The sequence below is a fragment of the Aotus nancymaae genome, unplaced genomic scaffold (genome assembly GCF_030222135.1).
Source record: "Aotus nancymaae isolate 86718 unplaced genomic scaffold, 86718_ANA_hifiasm-v0.15.2.pri h1tg000008l, whole genome shotgun sequence".
Classification (NCBI taxonomy): Eukaryota; Metazoa; Chordata; class Mammalia; order Primates; family Aotidae; genus Aotus; species Aotus nancymaae.
Window position 1 is genome coordinate 63,477,243 of NW_026988419.1, and position 22,940 is coordinate 63,500,182.

At 44.0% G+C, this 22,940-nt stretch overlaps 1 protein-coding gene across 1 annotated transcript in view; it reads right to left on the reverse strand.

Moving 5' to 3' along the window:
- WIPF1 (WAS/WASL interacting protein family member 1) overlaps nt 1–22,695 on the reverse strand; it is a 116,570-nt gene extending 93,875 nt beyond the window's left edge. Inside the window, exon 1 of the mRNA XM_021668972.2 lies at nt 22,569–22,695. The gene's annotated coding sequence lies outside the window, so the exon portion shown is untranslated. The remainder of the gene's footprint in view (nt 1–22,568) is intronic.
- Nucleotides 22,696–22,940: the final 245 nt, after the last annotated feature.

The following is a 22,940-nucleotide window of genomic DNA, read 5'->3' on the forward strand; positions in this document are numbered from 1 at the left end:
GCCTTTTATTTTGCAAACCCTAGGTGTGACAGCTCCTCTCCTGACAGCTCTACTTTCTACCTCTACTCTCTACCAACACAAAACTTCTTTCAGTTCCATGAAAGGGCCATGCTTTTCTTGTCTGTTGGCCTAGGAGCATGCTGTTCTTCTGCCAGCAACTTTCTTCACCCATCACCACAGGATGACTCCTCTATCTTTCCATGAAAAGTCCAGGCCTGGGTTATGTACCCTTCCCAAAGTGCACCCCAGACACCCAACAGTTCTTCCAGTCCAGACTCACCACACTGTGTGGTAACATCCTCATCACTCAGTTGGCTCCTGAAAGACTATAAGCTCCAGGAGGGCAGAGGCCACACTTTACTTGTTCACTACTATATACTCAGTACCTGGGAAATATTAGTTGATTGAAGAATGACTGTGGTAATCTTTTCCATTGGTGGCTTCCAATTAACCATGTCTTCTGGCATTTACATCTTGTGTGGTCCCCTCCATTAAATTTAGGTTTTAACCAACAGAATGCTGCAGGAGTGACACCCTGCCACTTGTGCTTTTGTGATCCTAGCCACCAGTAAGAAGCCTTGTGACCTTACTGAGACCCTGAAGAGACCACATGGAGAGGCCACTTGAAGGCAAGGGGTCCTGACTCCATATGGAAAGAGAAGCCCAATCATCCCTGTTTCCCAGCTGAGTCTTGACCAGATAACTTGGCACAAGACTGACTACAGGCAAGAATAGCAGAAGAGCTGCCCAGCTGAGCCCATCCCAGATTGTAGAATTTCAAGCAAGTAAAATGACTCATGTTGTAAGCCACTAAAATTCTAGTGGGGTTCTTACATAGCAATATGTAGCTGTGATAAACTAAATATATGAATAAAAGGGAATAAAGAATTACTTCACAGAATAAGTTTCATGCAAAGACACATCAATGTCTCTAAGAAACATTTCTATCAATGCTATCCCCATCAAGCTACCAATGACCTTCTTCACAGAACTGGAAAAAACCACCTTAAACTTCATATGGAACCAAAAGAGAGCCCGCATAGCCAAGTCAATTCTAAGCAAAAAGAACAAAGTGGGAGGCATCACACTACCAGACATCAAACTCTACTACAAGGCTACAGTAATCAAAACAGCATGGTACTGGTACCAAAACAGAGATATAGACCAATGGAACAGAACAGAGGCGTCGGAGGCAACACAACATATCTACAACCACCTGATCTTTGACAAACCTGATAAAAACAAGCAATGGGGAAAGGATTCCCTGTTCAATAAGTGGTGTTGGGAAAACTGGCTAGCCATATGCAGAAAGCAGAAACTCGACCCCTTCCTGACACCTTACACTAAAATTGACTCCAGATGGATTAAAGACTTAAACATAAGACCTAACACCATAAAATCACTAGAAGGAAACCTAGGCAAAACCATTCAGGACATAGGCGTAGGCAAGGACTTCATGACCAAAACACCAAAAGCATTGGCAACAAAAGACAAAATAGACAAATGGGACCTAATCAAACTCCACAGCTTCTGCACAGCAAAAGAAACAGTCAATAGAGTGAATCGGCAACCAACAGAATGGGAAAAAATTTTTGCAGCCTACCCATCTGACAAAGGGCTGATATCCAGAATTTACAACGAGTTAAAAAAGATTTACAAGAAAAAAACAAACAAGCCCATTCAAAAGTGGGCGAAGGATATGAACAGATACTTTACAAAAGAAGACATACATGAGGCCAACAAGCATATGAAAAAATGCTCATCATCACTGGTCATTAGAGAAATGCAAATCAAAACTACATTGAGATACCATCTCACACCAGTTAGAATGGCAATCATTAAAAAATCTGGAGACAACAGATGCTGGAGAGGATGTGGAGAAATAGGAACACTTTTACACTGTTGGTGGGAGTGTAAATTAGTTCAACCATTGTGGAAAACAGTGTGGCGATTCCTCAAGGACCTAGAAATAGAAATTCCATTTGACCCAGCAATCCCATTACTGGGCATATATCCAAAGGATTATAAATCGTTCTACTATAAGGACACATGCACACGAATGTTCATAGCAGCACAGTTTACAATAGCAAAGACCTGGAACCAACCCAAATGCCCATCGATGATAGACTGGACAGGAAAAATGTGGCACATATACACCATGGAATATTATGCAGCCATTAAAAACGAGGAGTTCGCGTCCTTTGTAGGGACATGGATGAACCTGGAAACCATCATTCTCAGCAAACTGACACAAGAACACAAAATCAAACACCACATGTTCTCACTCATAGGCGGGTGTTGAACAAGGAGAACACATGGACACAGGGAGGGGAGCACTATACATGGGGGTCTGTTGTGGGGGAGTGGGGGGGACAGCGGGGGGGTGGGGAATTGGGGAGGGATAGCATGGGGAGAAATGCCAGATATGGGTGAAGGGGAGGAAGGCAGCAAATCACACTGCCACGTATGCACCTATGCAACAACCTTGCATGTTTTTCACATGTACCCCAAAACCTAAAATGCAATATTAAAAAAAAAAAAAAAAAGAAACATTTCTAAGAAATAGCAAAGTATCTGTCTTTTGTAAAAAAAAAAAAAAAAAAAACCCATAAAACAAAATGCCAATAATATTTTTTTAACAGATTCTAGACTAATAATGCTTTGAAATTTCTGAATGATGTTTAGTAGGTAAAATTATCAATGTATTTTTAGAATACAGCATGCCTCTTAAAACTACCTCCAATTAATAAATTTTCTGTGTTGGATATTTAAAGTAAAGAAGTGAATTCAGGAACAAGCCAGGAGCTTGAATGCTGAAGTTTGGGAAGGGAAGAATCAGTTCCCAGGGTTTTCAAAGTTTCAGACACTAAGTGAGAGAAGAAGGGCCCACAGCATAAACAATGTCCTGTCCACTAGTGAAACTGAACATGAATTCTATTAAACATGGCTGAGAGCAAAAGCTAGACTTAAAAAATGAGAAATAGCTCCTATTTTTTTTCCTCCCTAGACGTGCTGGGTCTGCTGGGGAAACAGTTCCACCCTGTCCGCTCACTGCTTGAGGCACAGTGTGTCAAGCAGGGAGGGTGTGACGTTCCTGGTGAGTGCAGCAGGCTGGCTGAGCAATCAGAAAAAGGGGGACCTAGTTCATGACTGTCAGGGTGGGTGGGGAAAACCATTCCCACTGCACCTATGGCAGTTCAGTGGTTGACAGAAGTGTATGAGGGTGGACTGGATCAGACCGTCTGCCTTGAATCTTGGCTCAACCATGTTCTAGCTGTGGACTGGAGTTGCTTACTCACTCTGTGTCTCAGTTTCCTCTACTCTAAAAGAAGGTTACCAGCAGTGCCACTCTCATAGCATTGTCAAGAGGACTGAGTGCAATACACATAAAGCCTGGGACAGAACAAGTGTGTGATATATACTGTTATTACAATTAGGCAACAACCAATGACACCTAGGGCTGGGGCTGGAAAGCACCTGACAGAGGCTGGAACTGAAGTCAAGAGGGACGAGGGGCCTGTCCAAATCCTCACAGCCTCTAGAGGACAGGATATGGGTCGGCTGGACCTTCGATCAGTGCTGAAGAGAATCTAGTAGAGGCCTAGTCCTAGTCCCATAAACAGTTTAGTTTACTATGTACAGAATTACAACTATGTGCAACCAAGTAGAGCTAATCTGAGCGCTCTGAAATAGGGTGGCCAGACATGTGAGGTTCCAATAAGTGTTTCTATCTTCATGTCATGTTTGATTTCCAGCCCGTCAGGGCAGCAACCCCAGATGAGTCAAACCAGAGTCGTAAACATGCTTTCTCCAAAGGGAATGAGAGGGCTGCTTGGACCAGAAGCCTCTGCACAAGAGACCCAGAAGCAAAACAAATAAAGAATGTGGTCCCTGCTAAGAGTCTTTTGGCATTCATCAGCCTACTGTCTTGATTTTGAAAGATTTTTCCAGAAAGTATTCGGAATATGAGAACACGAATGCAATACCTTTAAGTGTTGGTAAAACATTTATAGATTCCTAATTACTTAGATTTCATTTCTAGGAAAAATACCTCCGCTTTACAAAATTAATGTTTAAATTTTAACATCAGTGGGAGATTAGGCAGTAGAGAAGTTAGAGACAGACTGAAAGGGGAACAAAAATCATTTCTTTATAAACATGCCCTTTTCAATAATTTCCTTCCCCAAGAATTAAGGTCAGGAGTGAAGAGAGGGTGGGAGAAACAAGGTCCAGAGGACCTTCTATGGGGATTGGGGCCACGGTTGAGGCTTTGTGAGCAAGGTCATGCTCTAGAAAAAGTCACTTTCCTGACCTGAATTTAGGAGTAAATATCCTGTGCCTCCAGTTTACAAGTTACCAGATAACCGCGACCCAAACCTCCAAGGGTTGCAGACGAGAAACATAGGTAAAGGTTTCACTTGGCAGAGAAGAAACCAATAAAACATTTTCCCTTCAAAGCTCTTGGCTGATGTTTCAGCCAGCCATTCACAGTCTTGATTTTAACAGATCAGAGAGAAAAATTACAATAAATGTGGGAACATTATGGTCCCCTCCACGCCCCCCCCCCCCCCCCCCCCACCTCTCCGCCAGAGTTTCCACAGGCTTGAAGCTTCCTGGGGAAAAAGACAAAGTGGCCTTTGGCCTCAGGAGAGAAGCACTTCACTTTATCAAGATTTTTCTGTGAAGTTCCCCAAACCCACTGACACACCCTTGCCATAGCATGGAAAAGCAAATTGCACGAGGGATTCCAGATATGAAAGTCACCGTAGGAGGAATACAGAGCAACACGCATGCAGATTTTTTCTCTTTTTCCATTTACCACTACCAAGCTCTTCTATTTTGGGTGAGCTCAGCAGCACAAGTGCCTTGGATAATCTAGAAATTGCTTCCATATGCGGGCACAGGAAAGAATGTACGCACTAGCTGCCTGAGAAGGAAGTTCTGGGCAGCCTCTTTTTCCTGCCAGAAAATGTTGCTCAGGCCTGACAGCCACAAGGCATCTGAGCCAAAGGATATCAGAGGAAGCAGCTCTAACCTCCTCAATTTATGGATGAGGAAACCGAGGCCCAAGCTCTGACAGACAGTGACAGAGCTGGCAGTAGAACCTGGAGCTCTCTGGCTCCATCCCAAGTCAGGTACTGTCTTTCCCTCTCCTCCCTGCAAAGTCCTGCTTCCCTCTCTAACCAGAACCTCCTTCTCTCTGTCCCCCACCCTCTCTCTCTCACATACACATACACATACCCACACACGCATGTACACATGCATGCGTGCGCATGTGCGATGTGCTTGAATGAAGGGCCTCAATCTAATTTAGTACAGCAGCAGCATGAGTAGCTGGAGTCTGAAGTGCCAGCCCTTGGGGCAGGACAATCAGAACAGAGCTTGCTTTTGGGAAAGCCAGCCCAAAGGGTATGGAGGAGCTCATTCACTCTCTGCACCGGGACCTGCGCCAGGGTCTCTGGAGCCCTAAGACCACTCCTCAGCCTCAATGCCCCCTTAGTGCTGGGTTGGTCCAGGATTTGAAACAAAGACTCCATTTAGGATCCAACAGAGAGTGGTTTGCCAGCACCCTCATCTCTACAGAAACCTACCACACAGAAACTTGGGGTGACTTAAGCCTGAATCACATCATCTTGAACTGCTGACCCAAGTGCAAAAACTCAGTGCAGTTTCAAATGAGCAGTAGGGGAAAGCCAGAATGCCCTCTCTTGTGTTCCACAGTGACCAGAGTCAGGCTCAGCCCACACCACTTTGACTTCTTGTCCCTAGGCCAGGAGCCAGGGCAAGCTGTCCCAGGGCCTACTTACAAGTCAAACCAGAAAAATCTCAACCTTTAAAAGCTTGCTCTGAGGAGGACCTGAAACCCAGATGGGGTCTGCAGTTCTGCTATATAACCTGAACTCTTCTGCTTCTTTCTTTCTCTTATTTTTAATTTTTAAATAGAGACAAGGTCTTGCTATTTTGCCCAGGCTGGTCTCAAACGCCTGGGCTCAAGTGTTCCTTTGGCCTTGGCCTACTAAAATGCTGGGATTACAGGCACGAGCCACCATGCCAGGCCTGGATCTTTCTTATCTATCCTGCCCTATCCTACATTACATTAATGTTTTATTAACATTAGAAATATTTTACTAACAATACCACTGTAGATGATTGGATTATTACCAGTCTAGTTGCAAATACAATTAATCAGGTAACATGGTCTTTCAATACAGATTTATTGAATATTCATTACAGAGGAGAGACAGACCTAGGATATAGTGTTGCACATATCCCTATAATATGGTTTCTCCTTTTAGAGAATTCAGAATGAAGGAGTCAAGGTTCCCTGCATGATTCTGATTTTTTGCTCCTATTTTACTATGAAGCAAACACCTCGACTACGAGCAGCCATAGACCAGGGTCTGTGTCTCATTCATGTCTGGACAATGCATCACAGACACTCAACTGTTTTCTGTCTGAGCAGAGTTAAGACTCAGCCTCCTAATTCCTCCATCACCATCTCCTCTACTCTCTTCCTTGGCCTTCATCACCATTACCACCTCAACAACTCTGAGCGATTGAAAGAGTAAGAAAAGCCATTTCTAGGATCATGAAACCTGTGTCACTGGATCTCCTGCAGAAATCTGCCAGAGCTACAATGAGACTGGTTTCTACATGCCTGACACATTTCTATTTAAATAAGTATTTTTCAAAATGCAAATTGCTACACATTCTTTGGCCATCAAATCACTCTAGTGGGTTGCAACAAGCTTTTTATTTTTAATAGAATAGAAGAGAAATGTGTTGCATTTGGTAAACATGGAAATTGTTTTTTAAAAACTTTTGTTTTTGTTTCTGTTTATCTATCTTGTATGTACTGGGTCTCAATGAAAAATGTATTTCTTACTGCAGGTCATGACCAAAAAAGGTTTCAGAACCCTGGTTTAGACAATGTGTCTTTCTACAATGGACTCTGCTCAGAGAGTCTCCTTTCTAGATACTGCATGCAGACAAATTGTCACCTTTCATGTCTGTCATTTGAGTGGAGGAATGGGGCTCTTCTCTGAGCACGCTTCTTTTGGTTGTTTAAACTCTAACCCATACCACCGTAGCTTCTTACATTTTCTCTTAAAAATATTTTGCACGAGGTGTGGGGACTCATTCCCATAATCCCAGCACTTTGGGAGGCTGAGGCAAGAAGATCACTTAAGCCCAAGAGTTTGAGACCAGCCTGGGCAGCACAGTAAGACCTCATCTCTGCAAAACTTAAAAACTTAGCTGGGCATGGTGGCATGTGCCTGTAGTCCTAGCTACTTGGGAAGCTGAGACAGGATTCCTTAGCTGTAAGGGAGCCATGATTGTGCCACTGCATTCCAGCCTGAGTGACACAGTGAGATCTTGTCTCGAAAAAAAAAAATTACTCTGGCAAGAGTTGAAGGTATCCACCACTGTCTGCTTTACCAGTCCTAGGAATCTATACAATGTATGGTTCCTTGCTTGTGGACTGAGTTTATTCCTTACAGTTTTTCTGTCTTGGGCCCTTTTGATGTACCTCAGGGGGTAAAAAAGGAGGAACTCACTGGATGGTCTTACGCAACCAGGGTGAGTTACAGCACACCCTGCCCTCTAGTTCCTCAAGCAAGCAAGCCATTACTGGTTTCATGAGAGTCCATTTGTTTATGCTGGAGCTGGGACAGTAAGTTCAGAAGGTAAAGCCCATTCTGCACCCAGCTCAGTGCCTGGCCTACCTACTACAGGCTCCTCCATATTCGTTGACCACAAAGAAAGAGAGCTGGAGGCCACTTTCTGTGCTATCCAGGTTTAAGGCTATAGCCTGTACATGCTCAGGGGCCTGGCTTTGCAGGAAGCTGGCTAATGCTGGCACGGAATGCTCACTGGTGGGATATGCCTCCAAAACTGCCATTTTAATCAAGGACAAGGCAGGGAGACTACAGACACGGGAATCAGAAACTTCTCAATTTGAATCCTAGATCTGCCTCTAGTTTCTTAATTCTAGAAGGGTCCAGGCTCACATCAGAAAAACACAAAGAGATCCCTTTGCCCTCTGATCAAGAACAATGTTCCATGGATTTGAGGCTGAGTCTTGTGAGCAGCTGCACTCCCTGAAAACCTTGCTGTATCAGATTGGGTTTAAGAATGCAGTTGGTTTTCTTTTCTTTAGCTTCTGCTCCTCTAAGCTTTTTATTCTGTCCTTCTCTGGGCTTGAAAAGATGACCAGATAAACTGCCAGCAGAGAGCTCACCACAGGGACTGACAGTGAGTGAGGCCCAAAGGCAGGGAAGGAATAAAGCATTTCCCACTCATGAACAGTCTACTAAATATGGCACACTCTTCTGGGGACTGGTCACCGTCTCTGCAGGAGTTGTGAAGAATTCCCCTCAAGTTTCTTCTCAGGCCTTACAGTTTCAATTCCCCCAAAATGCTCTTCTGTGGGTGGGATCATGCAAGATCAGGGCTGAAATTAGTTCCAGGCCAATGACAATTTACAGTCCCTCCCACCTCCACCCTTCTCCCTGGGCTGTTTTGAGACATGTAGCTCAGAGGTAAGAACACTGATCTGGACCCCCTTCCAGTCCTAGGTTTCTGTCTTTATCTGATAAAGAGTTGATCTCATCTCCTCTTGCCTATGAGGATCCCCAGTCATTGACTGCAGGTGCAAAGGTTATCTGTGGTCAACCTGTGGCTCTGATCCTAGGGGGCAAATCCTTTCCAGGTTGCTGGTGATTCAGAGCACCAGGAAGGAAGGCCTTGGTAGGATGGGGTGGGTGGGGGGAGGGGGGGAGGGGGTGGAGTGGGTGGAGGGCTTAAAGTCTCCCTCCCAGCAGCCTAGCAAGAGCCCTGCAGCTTGCCGGCCTCCAGGATGAGGCTAAACTGCCTAAAGATTGCTCTCCGCAGTAGGTTTTGAGATATATTTTTCTTTATGGAAAGGAAGTAGCCATTTCCCTCCTCTTCCTGCCCTCCCCCTCTGAACTCTGCTATAAACTCAGCTAGTTTGATTCTCTCACCCCCAAAACTACTACAGCCAGTAGTTACTGGAGACAGGTATCTGCTCTTTTACCTGGGACTGTCCCGAAGGCAGGGGTTGTGCAGGGGAAACTCCACAGGACAGCTGCTCTTGGAACACCACCTTGCTAAGTGCCCTCCCCAGCCTCCATCTTGCTGTGTTTTGTGCCTGAAGGAGGTTTCCAACTGCATCTCTCACCTCTTTAAGGCACTGTTAACCTTGGTCCTACCCAGTAAACAGATTGTTTTCCCTATAATTTAACAAGAAAATCATCTATGGAATATTTTATGCAATCTCAGGTGGAAGAAGAGAACCAGACTGAAACCCAGCAGGCCTGTGTTCCTGTCTCATCTCTGCTATCAACTGGCCATTAGCCTTGGGCAAACCACCTGACTTCTCTGGGTTCTGTCTCTTTACCTGCAAAATGCAGGGTTGGGCAAAATGATCTTCACTTTGCTTCCCTGCTCTAATGTTCTGGGATGTTATATTTTTTTTTAGTTAAAAGAAAAAAGGATGTGCATTTTTCAGTTGAGTATTATATTCCTTCTCTACTAGTTGAATGTAACTTATTATTATTCTTGAAAACATAATGTGACACTAGTCAGTGCCACCAGTTTTAGGCAGCATTTGTGACACTTGCAGAAGATTTTCTTTCTCATTAAAGACTTCTGAAGTCTTAGGGGATATTTAGAATGTATGTCTATGATGGGTATCAGGTGTCAGCATGGATGATTCAAAGCAAAGTTAACACCGGACCCAAAATGCCCCACAAAGAGCTGATGGGTGGATTAGCAGTCAGCCATCACTGCTTCTTGCTGTCCTTTCCACAGCAGGTTGGTGGCCCTAACCAGAAGCATGCGTGCAACAAACAGAGGGACATGAAGAACATCTGGGTCAGTGGCCAGTCAGCTGCCTGAACAAAGCTGGGGCCACCTAGGTCCTTTTAACTGAACATCCTTGACCAAAGAAGCAGGAGGGCCTCATGGTTCAGAAGGGGCTGAAGCCACCCTCCCTGGACTGAATCTTGACCTTGCTGTGTGAAACTGGGCCAGCTGATTACCCTCAAATTCCTTACCTGTAAATGGAAACAATAATGGTGTCTGCCTTAGAGGGTGGTTATGTGGGTTCAATAAGTTCATTTAGAGCATTCAGAATTTCACCTGGTAAATAGTAAACAATGTTGTTATTATCAATAGTTCTCCAAAAATGATTACTGGAAATCTAAATAGGAATAATTCATCCCTGACTTCTGTGGCCATGGCAAAGTACTGCTCAGTGGTATCCAGGCAGACAAGAAATTAGGAAACAGCACCCAGACAGTGAATCCAGATGAAGACCCCTTACATTCCCATGCATTCCTGAGAAGTAAGTAAAATTTTGGTAAATTATTTTCAGAATTCCGTTGATCTCCAATATAAATGAAGAAGTGCTCTATTTCTAGACCTGTTTCATTGTGGTCAATAGTTACTAACATTTCAGTGTTCCAGAATTCTTAGGTAGTTAATAAACCATTAAAACAAAACTGAGATGACTGCTCTAAAGGACACATGATTTCATTCAGCTGGTACTTCTTAGGCACCAGGTATATGCCAAGCATACACTTGTCACTGGCAATAAAGAGGGTAAATTGCTGCATTTCTCTGCTATCAAACAGTTCACAATCTAATGGGGAGACAGATACTCAATACACCATTAAAGAAATTAACTGCTGGAGCTGGGTGCAGTGGCTCACGCCTGTAGTCCCAGCTATTTGGGAGGCTGAAGACTGCTTGAGGCCAGGCATTCATGATCAGCGTGGCCAATATAGAAAGACTCCATCTCCACAAAAATGAAAAAATGTTAGCTGAGCATGGTGGCATGTGCCTGCAGTCCCAGCTACTCAGAAAGCTGAGGGAGGAGGATCATTTGAGCCCAACAGTTTGAGGCTGCAGTGAGTTATAATTGTGCCACTGCATTCCAGCCTGGGTGACAGCGTTGAGAGACGACTTCAAAAATAAATAAACTTTAAAAATAATTTTAAAAAGAAATGAACTATCATGCTGGAGAGGAATGGGGAATCGTTTCAAAAAAGATGACATGAACTAAGATGTAAGGCATGACAAGGAGTTTTCAAGGTGGGAAGGGGAGAGCATTCTTGCAAGGGTAAGCATGAGATGGACCTCCTCTTATCTCTGTTTCCTAATGAGTTTTCCTAAAGGCAGACCCTAGCTTAGTCCAGCTCACTGAGTTCCTGGCACCGCCAGGAGTCCAACCCAGCAGCCTCACAGAGGAAGATTAGGAGCCCTTGCTCTTCATTCCCTGCCCCCATCCCACTGATGGGGTCTCTCCCTGCAGCTCAGAACCACCAGAATCTTTTTCTTATTTCACTGCTGGCCTCTGCATCCTCCCCATGACCAGGAGCCTCCTCCCTTTTCCTCTCCCGATCTGTGTTGCCAGGACCAGTGTTGACAGGGAGCACAGGGAAAGCTTCTATTAGGATTCTGCTATGTTTTCTTGGGCATCTAAGCTAGAACTCAGAAAGTCCTTGTCACAATCCTATCTACAAAGGGTAACTGGGTTGTCGAGGGCACTTGTCCTGAAGTTCAGCTTCCGAGGCAGACAAGTTGGTCTAATAATCTCTCTGCAAGGCAGAAAGTCCACAGGGGAACCATTGACCAGTGTGTTGGTGCAGGATCTTTCCATGCACAAATAGAGGCCTGTAATGTTAGTACCAATCTCGAGGAGCAAGAGCAGTGAACAGTTCCTGCTGGCTAGCTGCCATCCAGAATGGTCTGCTGCTGAGCCAAAACAGCAATGTGTTGTTCCTTAGACCACGACTAAGAATCACAAACATGAGGCTCAACCAGCAATGGCCACAGCCACCAACTAACACTCAGGTCAGAACTCTCAATGGCAATGCCCTGCATTAAGTATTTGTACCCACTCTCAGGAATCACTGCCATCATAGTGAATGCCCTCCAAAGCACTTAGAGTCACCTGCTTAGGCACAGGGTGTTTTGTCTGAGACTATATAAAGTGTTCATTAGTGAGTGATGACCTCTCTGCCTTCTATGAAGCTACAAAAGGTGACACATAAAATGAACAGCAATACATTGACTTTTCCAAGGAAGTCTGGAATTGGTGCTTCCTGGTTATATCTGAAGTGCTCCTTAAAAGGAGTAAGTCAATGACATATGTGTACATGTGTGCAGACGCAACTGTGTGTGGTAGATGGTGAGGACAGATGGTTTCAGGGTTAGGCACTAATACAGAATAAGAGTGAATATAAAGGATGCATGTTTACATATAGTGAGGTAGTGTGATTTTTATTGGATGTAAATAAAACAAAATCTGCCCAGTGTACCTGGACAGCATCTAGCTCAAATTCCATTTCCAAAAATACTATTACCAAAAAAAACCTCAGTGCAATAGAAAAAGTTCAGTGTTTCAGTGAATATTTCTTCTTTAGCAGGTATACAATGAGATTCAAGTATAAACAAAGAACTCCATGAGTTTGCTAAAATATAAATTGATCTTTATATATTTCATATACACTATTTTAGCTAAATGAGAAATGTGATGGATATATATTTCTTTCCCTTATTAAATACTTAGTCAAAAACAGGGATGGTAAATTATAAGGCTCTGGCTCCTCAGACCTCTGAATGACAGGTCACAACACTGACCATTGCATTGTTAAGATGGACCTTATGTGGAGATGTTAATGGTGTGTCCCATCAGAGGCATCACAGACATGCTGGCCGCCATCTTCTCCCTGTTCCTGCAGATTCTCTACTTCAGCATACTGTTGTCAAGGCCATCTGACTACTAGGCAACACAGCTGGGATTAGACTACAACTGGTGAACTCCTTGTTTACTGCCCTTTTCATGTTACCTTTCTGCCTTTAACAGAGCACACAATGCACAAGAAATCCAGTAAACGAGCTGGTCAATATCAGGTCTTAACCTGAAAGTAACAATTTTTTAAGATGGTTTCACAATCTCTCAGAATTGATGGACATCCCACACCAGGCACAGTGTGAAGGTGGGTGAGGGGAGATCGGCCTTCAGGGATCAGCATATGGGGGCCTCAAAAAGATGCAAGTTTTTACAAATTCCAGTGCCAAAACCATGGTATGCAACAAGAGAAAAGGTGTCAACTGGCCCTGGTTTCTCACTATGCCCCCTCACTGGCTAAAACATAATGCAGTTTCCTATCAAGGTGAGCTCTACATCGCAGCAAGACAGGCACTTGGACTTGCTAGTTGAGCCAGGCAGATTTCTGGCCTTGAAAATGATCTACCTGTATTTTTATGTAGTGGAGCATTCAGGATCCCTTAGAATTGGGTCCCATATGGGGACTCAGGGTCTACAGATTTTCCTGTTCTCATCAGACCTCCTGCTGCATCATACTGAAGTCTCCGTAACACCGCCTGCTTAGAGCTATACAAACAGGGCTTCATTCCATAAATTCAATCAGCTCCCATGGACCTCTGGGTTCTGCATAAGGACATATCATCTCAAGGAACTCCTCTGACCACGCTATGTCAGAACTTCAGCTTCAGTCTCGCCTGGGAACTTCTGTCTTCTCTCTGATTCAGTGTGGCTCCCTCTAGTCAGACACATCCGTTTGCCTGCCTGGTCTGTGGCGTTCTCCCCAGCATGGGGCCTTTGGCTTGTTTCAATCCTGGATGTTTGGCAGAATGTACACACTTATCTTTCAGGGAAGACTGATCTGGGCAATTCACCCTCATTCAAGGGACTCAGCCTTTACAGGGTAAAATTCTGATAAGTTCTTTTTAAAACAGGACTTCCTTTTGTGAATCTTCCTAACTTTGAAAACACTAACATTAAAAAAAGAGTAACACTTTATTATGGCAAACATCAAGAACTCATAGGGTTTCTTAATTTTCAGTTCCAATTTCTGTTGCCCAAATGCAATCTTTTTGACATCTGTGTCAGGTTAGTTACAAAGCTCTATTATTCTGGGCTGCACAATGTTGGCCCGACCTACCCAAATACAAGAAATTTTGCTGATTGATTTAGTTATTCTGTTCCTATAAATGAATCCAGTTGTACAACTGTTTCTAATTAACCAAAGTACTGCTGGAGTTATATATAAATAATTTTATAATGAACTCAGCAATGGCAAGGACATGAGAAGCAGAATCTAAACTCACCTCCCAGAAAAACAAGCAGGAGCAATGAGCACAAGGGCTTTCAACAACAGTCCAGGTTTAAATTCCTATCTGCTATGATTCACTTTTTCCTCTTTATGTAGTTCAGCATAACTTATAACTAATGATCTCAAAGAACCTTTGTCTTCAGATTTTTGGATTCAAGAGAGAAACTCAGCTTTGCAGTCTTAAAACTCCTTTAAAATTTCCCATCTTTGTATTTTGTAAGTTTCTGTTTTTCTCATTAAAACATTTATATTTCCTGAGACAATTTCTTAAATAATGCACTTTTAAAAGAGGAAAATTGGGATTGAAAGGTCTACATTTACTTTACTATAAATAGAAATCAAGTGTTTTGTTTCATTTCAATACAGAACAATTAAGCTCTGTGAGTCTAGCCATGAGCTTTTCTTTTTCAGTTCTAGAAGACAAATCATATGTATTATGATTGAGAAATTAGAAAATCAAGGAAAAGACAGGCATGAATAATTCAAATAAGTGATTTTTTTTTTAAATGTAGAGACAGTGACAAGTGCTCCCTAAAGAAAACTTGAAACAAAACAGGAAAAAGAGATGATAAAGTTTGTACTTCTAAAATGAATTATGCTGGCAAGGATATGGGGAAACAGATATTTGCAAATAGTGTCAGTGAGACTGTGAATTACTACAGCTCTTGAAAGTAATACTACTTTAGAGACTCTGACAGACAAAAATAAAAGCTTCTGTAAGTTGGCAGGTTCAAATACACACATACACCCATGCACACACACAAGCAGGGATGTTTCAAGAAGAACTGTTGTAGTAGAAGAAAACTTGAAACAATATGAATAGTTAAATAAATTGTGGAATATTAACCAGCCATGCCATAAATGAGTTTTTTTTTTTTCTGGAGGGAATGTCTATGATGCTTTATTATATCAAAAAAAATTGTGGCATAATGTATTAATATATAATTCTATTTTTAGGAGAAAAAAGCTATATATGTGCATATATACTTGTACATAGTTACATAAGCAAGGAGAAAGTTCAAGAATTGATAATATTGCTTACTTCAAACAGAATTTAAGGGAGATAGGAGAAAATTTATTAACTTTTCTTTATATGTTTCCATTTTACTTGTCTTCTTTATAGTAAGTACATATACTTTTGTTATCTGAACAAATTTATAACTACAATAGAATTTTTATTTTTATCTACTTATTTTTTTTAAGAGACAGTTTTCACTCTGTCACCCACGCCAGAGCGCAGTAGCATGATCACAGCTTACTATAACCTTAAACTCCTGGGCTCAAGTGATCCTTGCACCTCAGCCTCCCAAGTAGCTAGGACTACAGGCATATGCCACCATGCCTGGCTAATTTTTTTAACTTGTATGTTTTTTGTAGAGACAGAGTCCACTATGTTGCCCAAGCTGGTCTTGACCTCCTGGGTTCAAGGGATCCTACTGCCTCAGCTTCTCAAAGTGCTAGGATTACAGGTGTGAGCCACCATTCTTGGTCAACAGTACAATATAATTTTTAGAGTGATAAAGGGTCACATTTTCAGCAAAGAAGCAAAGACTATGAATTACAAATACTGAGCACCTGGACTTGTGGTTAACGAAAACCTTTTCCAAGTTCTAAAAGACAGTATGTTGTTTTTGTTTGTTTCTTCTGTGTGTCGGGGAGCGGGAAGCAGGGGCATGAAGGAAGGGGTGGGAGGGTGGGCCAGAAGAGTTGGGAGGATGGGCATGAAGGAGTAGGGAAGTGATGTTACCTAATTTCTTTTTGGGTTCTCTTCTTTCCTTTCCTTTCCCCTTCCCCCTTCCCCTTTCCCCCTTTCCTTCCTTCCTTCCTTCCTTTCATTATCTTTTTTGAAACAGTCTCACTCTGTCACCCAGGCTGGTTATTATTATTTTTTTGGAGACACGGTCTCACTCTGTCACTCACGCTGGAGTCCAGTGGCACAATCATGGCTCACTTGTAGCCTCAACCTCCCAGGCACAACGATCCTCCCACCTCAGCCTCCTGAGTAGCTGGGCTACAGGCACATAGCACCATGCCTGGATTTTTTTTTTTTTTTTTGGTATTTTTTTGTAGCGATGGGGTCCCACTATGTTGCCCAGGCTGGTCTCAAACTCCTGGGCTCAAGCAATCCTCAGCCTCCTGAAGTGCTGGGATTATAGGCATGAGCCATAACACCTGGCTGCTTTATTATTTTTAAGGAACATATAATAATTTTACATATTTATGGGATACAGTGTGATATTTTCCTTTCTTTTTTTTTGTTTTTGAGACAGGGTCTCATTCTGTTGCCCAGGCTGGAGTGCAGTGGTGCAATCACGGTTCAACTTACCTGGGCTTGAGTGATCCACCTCAGTTTCCTAAGTAGTTAGGATTATAGGTGTGCACCATAACATCCAGCTAATTTTTGCATTTTGTGTAGAGACAGGGTTTTACTATGTTGCCCAAGCTGTTCTTGAACTCCTGGGCTCAAGCCATCGTCCCATCTTGGCCTCCCAAAGTGCTGCGATTACAGGAGTGAGCCGCCACACCTGGTCTTGCTTAGACTTTTCTCGGGTTTTATACCTCTTCTTAGCCAAAGCAAGGGGTGCAAAACTCCTGGACAAAAGAGTTTCAACTTCCTTTATGTGGAAGTGAACCAGATACAGGTATTAGACCAGAAAATATCGCTTCTTAGGTTCTACAATAATAATTTCTACCTTCCCCACAAGAATAAAAGACTCCCACTTCTTAATTATTAGAATCATGGTTATTTTTTAATTTGGAAGATATAAAAAACTAATTATATATATGAATTTTAAAAGTCACATTGTGGCCAGGCATGATGGCACACACCTGTAATTCCAGCCCTTTGGGAGGCAAGGCAGAAGGATTGATGGAGCCCAGGAATTCAAGACCGGGGGCAACAAAGGAAGACCCCATCTCCACAACAAAACAAAACAAAACAAAACAAAACAAAACAGGGCATGGTGGTGCACACCAGTAATCCCAGCTTACTTGGGAGGCTAAGGTAGGAGGATCACTTAGGCCAGGGAAGTCGAGGCTGCAGTAAGCTGATGGCACCACAGTACCCCAGCCTGGGTGACGGAATGAGAACCTGTCTCAAAAAAAAGTCTATATATATATATATACCTCAACAGAGTAGGATTTATATATATATTTTTATATATATAGGTTTTATATATATATATATATATAAAACTCACTGTGAAGGACCACTCTTAGGATCAAATTTGTTTCCTAGCATCTTCAGAAACCAGATACACTTCTGCAAAACAAAGATCTGTTTGGCTTTCATGAAAAATTCACTCAAATCTTATAGAGTGGAAGAAATAAACCATCCTTTAACAAACACTGACAACCTACTATACAAGAATCTACTATTTTGAAATAATACAAAAATGATTTTCTAAAAAAGTGATTGTCTTGAAAGAACTTACAATCTAACAAGGAAGAAGAGATGCCTGCAAGTGACTGCAATACAGGATAGGGTGAATTTCAAGCCACAGGTGAAGTCCAGAACAATGGCAATGCAAACTGACTAAGAGAAGGCAGAATCAGCAAATGTAGACAAGAACATCTTGGCTCTTGTCAAGAAGCACGTTCTTATAATGCGAACCGTGCCTATCAAGCTTCTAAACTAGTGAAATTTGTAGGTAATTGTGTCTCCTGTTAATTTTAGCAACATTCTTCTTTTACTATTAGTGAAGTCTATGATTTTGACTTTTCAGCAAGTAATCATGACCAATCTGAAGATTCTTATCGGATTCAACATACAAAGGAAGAGAAAGGGCGCTGTGAAGGGGAGAAATGGCAATGCAACGGCATACGACAGGCAAATACAGTTTAGCTGGAGCCCAGTGTATGAATAGTAGTGCATAATAAGGCTGATGGTGAAATTAAAGGTTAAAGGTCTGATGTTTGGAATCAGACTGCTCCAAGTTTGAAAACTAGCTCTGTCACTAACTGTGTGACCTTGGGAAAGTCACCTAACTTCTCTAAGCCTCAGGTTCCACATAAATAAATAGAACCTACCTCTCAGGGTTGGTGAATATCAAATGACTCAAATAGTAAGTGATAATGTTAAACAAAGAAAGAGAAAGAGGGAGGGAGAATAAAAGGAAGAAAGAAAGGAAAAAAAGATATTTCTATATGCTTGGGCCAGATCATAGAAAGCTTTGAAGAATTTTATTCACTTAAATTAATATAATTGAGAGAAAAGAAAATTAAAAGAAGAAATTTAGTTTTAGTTTTGCTGGAAAGATGGCTTATTAGAAGAGGAAATATATGTATAACCATAGTAAGCAATGCTAAAATGTTACATAGCAACATGTTTCTTCATTGTGAACCCTGCTTATCAAGGCTAACAAAAATTGTAGCTGATTGTATCTCCTGTTCAGCTACATTTTTATTTTATTGACTATTAGCATAGTCTATTATTTTTGACTTCTCAACAAATATTTGTGACATGAAGTCTATGTAATGCTGAGCATGCTTCCCAGGACTCAAAGTTTCTGTTCCCTGGCCACAAGAAGCAGCAGTGGTACCTCACCCCAAGGCTTGGGCACTGTAGTTGTGATCAAAGAAACTTGGTCTGGGGCCAAGTGTTATTGGGTGTTTTACATCGACATCTCATGTGATCTAATCCACTGTCATCTCCACACTGATGATGGCCACTGTGTGACTGCCACAACACGTTAACCTGGTATTTCCCAGTGTCAAAGGGCCAGGAAAGTGACAAGTCTTGTGTCACCCTTTATCTGTCCTGAGAACCTCAACAGAGTAAGTTTTACTAGGTAAGCAGATACTGCAAGCTGGCAGCCCCTTAATAACAAGATTCTTTTCAGTGAGATCTCTCCTTCTTGGGGGCTGTGAATACATGAGATGACTGCATGAAACGCTCGGTAATTCTATGTTAATTTACATCAAAACCAGTTCCTGTGTTTAGGCTTTTTTGGTATTTACCTATGGAGAAAGGAATATCCAACAGTGTTTTGTTCAGGCTAACACTGATAGTAATAATACTAATGCTAATAATAATAGTCCACCAAGACTGAGCAGCAACACAGTCCCAGATAATCTGCTAAATAATTAACATACATGACCTTACCTGACCCTTAGAACAACCCTTCTATGGAAGGGTTGTTACTCTCATTTCAAAAGTGAAGACACAAAGAATTTGTAAGAGATAGTGTTGGGACTGGCCCATGCTTTACCCATTAGGAAACTCTGCCCTTGGGTAGCACGTCAGCATCACCTGGGGAAGTCTTCAAAACACGAATTCCTGGGCCTCACCCCTGACTTATAGAATCAAGCTTTTATAAGCTTCTCGTCACACCTGTGGCTAAGGATTAGCACACTAGTTAAGGTGTGTTAAGCAGAATAGCATCACTCAACTAACTGAGGATATTCTCGGGGCTTTGGTACACCTAGAGTTTTCATTACTCAAAACTAGACAAGGGGCAGACTTAGGTTATTTTGACCTGACCTACATACCTATAACACCTACAGAGTGAGGAACAACTGACAAATGTCTGCCCTAGCAAACAAAAGTTAGGGCTGAGTGAGGACGTATTCATCTGTCACAGGGAGGTGAAACCTAAACTGATCCTCAATTGAGGCTGAGATTGTGGGACACGATGTGAATGTGCTTATTAATCTTTTGATGCCGGCACACAGTAAACACTTAATAAATATTTGTTAAGTGGACAAATGAATGAAGGACTGCCTCCATCCAGCTGGACTCCTCTGAATTCCCTGTAATTGGTCTGTACCTTTTTCACCTTATTTACCAAATTCTGCCTGCATTCCTGCTGTTTGAAACTGTGTGTCATCTCTACCAGAAAGTTAGCACTCAGGTGCAGACTTCATCTCTTTCTGAGCTACATCTTCCTTTCTACTCCTACCCAGCACAGAGTATAGCTACAACCTCTAGCAGGGACCCGAGATGCTCAATGAGTATCTGGCTTGATTCCAACTGTGACCTGATTCTATGTGGGTCCCTGCTAGCCACAAGGCATAAATAAGCCTACCAAGCCTACAAGAACCATGGTATAATTGTGGATTGCTGGGAAACAGCAGCAGAGAGACCTCTGTACGGAAACCATTAAGAATTCAGTAGACCAAATTGGACAGAAGGCTTCAGGAAGACCACAGCCCTGGAAGGTAAAATGCCAAATATCAGATGCTTGAAAGTGAAGGGGTTATAGCAACAAATAAAAGGCACTTTTCTTTCATTTATTCTCTCAGTGTGTGTTGTGGAAACCACCTATGTTCCTAAAATTACAACTGTAGTTAGGAACACCTTGAAATAGGAAAGATAATGACACAGACCCAGTAATGAATACTGTCTGCTAAAAGGGGCTCATGTCTGGCCATAGCACCTGAGACAGTAAATGTACAAGGTCAGGGGATACTACCCTCTCTTCACCACCCACCTTTCTGCGCATTATAGCTTTTGTGTCTTGGTGCTACACATCGCATGGGATCTGGATGGCCCCTGGATCATGCTGGTTTTTGCTGCTTCCTTCACACCCCCTTTATCCTGCTTGACCCTCATCCCCTGTAGTGGAAGAAGAGCAAAGATTATCAACCCCATTTCTTGGATGAGGTAAGTGAGGCTCAAATTGCATGATATGCCTAAGGGCACCAGAAAGTTGGTTGAATATATTAAAGACAATTTGTAAAATGAACATATCCCCCCAGCTGGCATGAATTTCCCCAGCTGGAAATAATCTCATTCTCTTTAAATATCCCAGAATTTGATCTTACCTTGCTTACAAATCTCTTTGCACTGTATCACACAACCTAAGAGAGTTGATGTGTTTTCATGGAGCCAAAGTTATGACAGGGGTTGGGTAGGTCCCAGGAAGGAAGATAATTATTACTGAACTAGTTTCATAACATCTACAGAGTTTAGTCTGAACATTTCTATTAACAGGTAATAGGCTCTCACAGGTGGCTAGGGATTTAGACTATAGCACCTCCAGGTCTTGGAGAAACACAGCCTTGTGGGGCTGTCAGGGTCAGGTAGACACACACAGTCACAGTAGAAGGCAGTGTTGTGTGCACTGGAAAGGGATTAAGAGGCAGAGTGCTGACAGCCTATCAAGGGTTTCTCATCTCAAGAAGTTATTACAAAAAGGTGATTTACAAACTAAAGAAGAACATTTCTTGGTGTTTTTTAATCCATTACAAAAATAAGCAGTTCTGAAGACGGAAAAATCTACCAACGACTCAAAATGAAGCTACAGTATTGTTTTGCAATTGCTTTGGGAAGTTGGCAAAAGAAAACCCACCCAGCGTGGAATCTGTTCACGGGCTCTGCGGCTGCACCCTCCTGGAGTCTGAGGCTACAGGTAGCCAGGGATAGGGAAATGGGAGTGAGGCGGGGTCCAGAGACGATCCAGGAGGTAGAACGGACACATGCTTTTCAGTGAAAGGGACCAAGTCCACTTGGTCACTGAGCCAACTTGAGAGGCTTCCCAGAGAACTCAATAAGGCCAGGAGCCCGTGGCTGAAGAAGGAATATTCCATCGGGATTTAAGCCGGCCCAGAAGACCTCGCCAGGATGAGTTCCTCACACAGCCACACCCTTTGTTAATCGCAAAGAGCTCAAAGTCTAACCAACCACCAGTGATCTGACTTAGAGCTCTTAGCGATTAACAAAGGCTCACAGCGACTGGGTCAGCTGCTTTCCCTTACATTCGCAACGTTAACAGTTCTTTCTTTAAAAAGAAAAGTGTGTGTAGTAGAAAAAGGTCGGGGACGCGAGACTGCAGTGAAGCTGTCTGGAGAGTTCGGGGAAGCACCCCCCTCAACCCTCGTCCCCACTCGCGGTGAAAAGCCCTGACGGGAACTGGCGGTGCCTCTGAGGTCGACGCAGACCCCTAACGCGCAAGTCTACGAGGACCTGGAGCGAGCGGGCCGCCCCGGAGCGCCGGGAGTGAGGCGGGCTGGAGCGCGGGAGGGGCACGGTTCCCACAGCGAGGCGGGCGGGCGGTGCCAGAGCTTGAGCTGGCCCCAGGGGATGCCCGAAAGTCCCCCTCCGTCCTAGCTGGGGTGTAGGTGCGGCCCCCGGACATCGCCGCGAAGCCCCTGCTCGGGACCTACGGAGATAGTGGGTCCCGAGCCCCAACGGGCGGCCCGGGGTCCGCAGAGCCCAGCGGTGCGCCCGGCCCGAGGCGCGGGACCCCGGCCGTCCACCTCCCCTTCCTCCCGGGGCCATCGGCAGGAGCAGGACGCACGGGCCACGGGCCCGGAATCGCGCCCCTCCCCAGGCCGCGCGCCCGCGCCCACCGCTCGCAGGGGACGCGGCCTCGACGTCCCCGGCCGCCCCGCCCGCATCACCGTTCCAAGCGGCGCTTCCGAGCCCCGCCGTCGAGCCAGAGGCGACGCGTCCCTTACCGCACAGCGGCTCCGGACGACTCCACGGCCCCGCGCCGCGCGGGGCATTTTTTCTGGGAAACTTCTCCCGGGGTCCGCAGGGCTGAGCTGGGCGGGCAGGAAAAGCGCTCTACGCCGGGAGGCTGCGACCATCCGGGAACTTCGCCGAGATGTGGGCCCTCCCCCTCGGCGCCCCGGCCCCCCCCGCCGCCCCGCCACATGTGGACGCGCCGCGAGGCCCCGCCGGCCCGCGCCCTGCCCTCCGCCCGCCCGCCCCGCCGGCAGTGGGCCTCCGCGCCCGCAGCCTCGGCCGGCAGAGAAGCGCGGCGGGGCGGGATTGTCGGGGCTGGAGTCGGCGGTTTCCCCCGTCCTGCTCCCCTGCGGGGCGAAGGG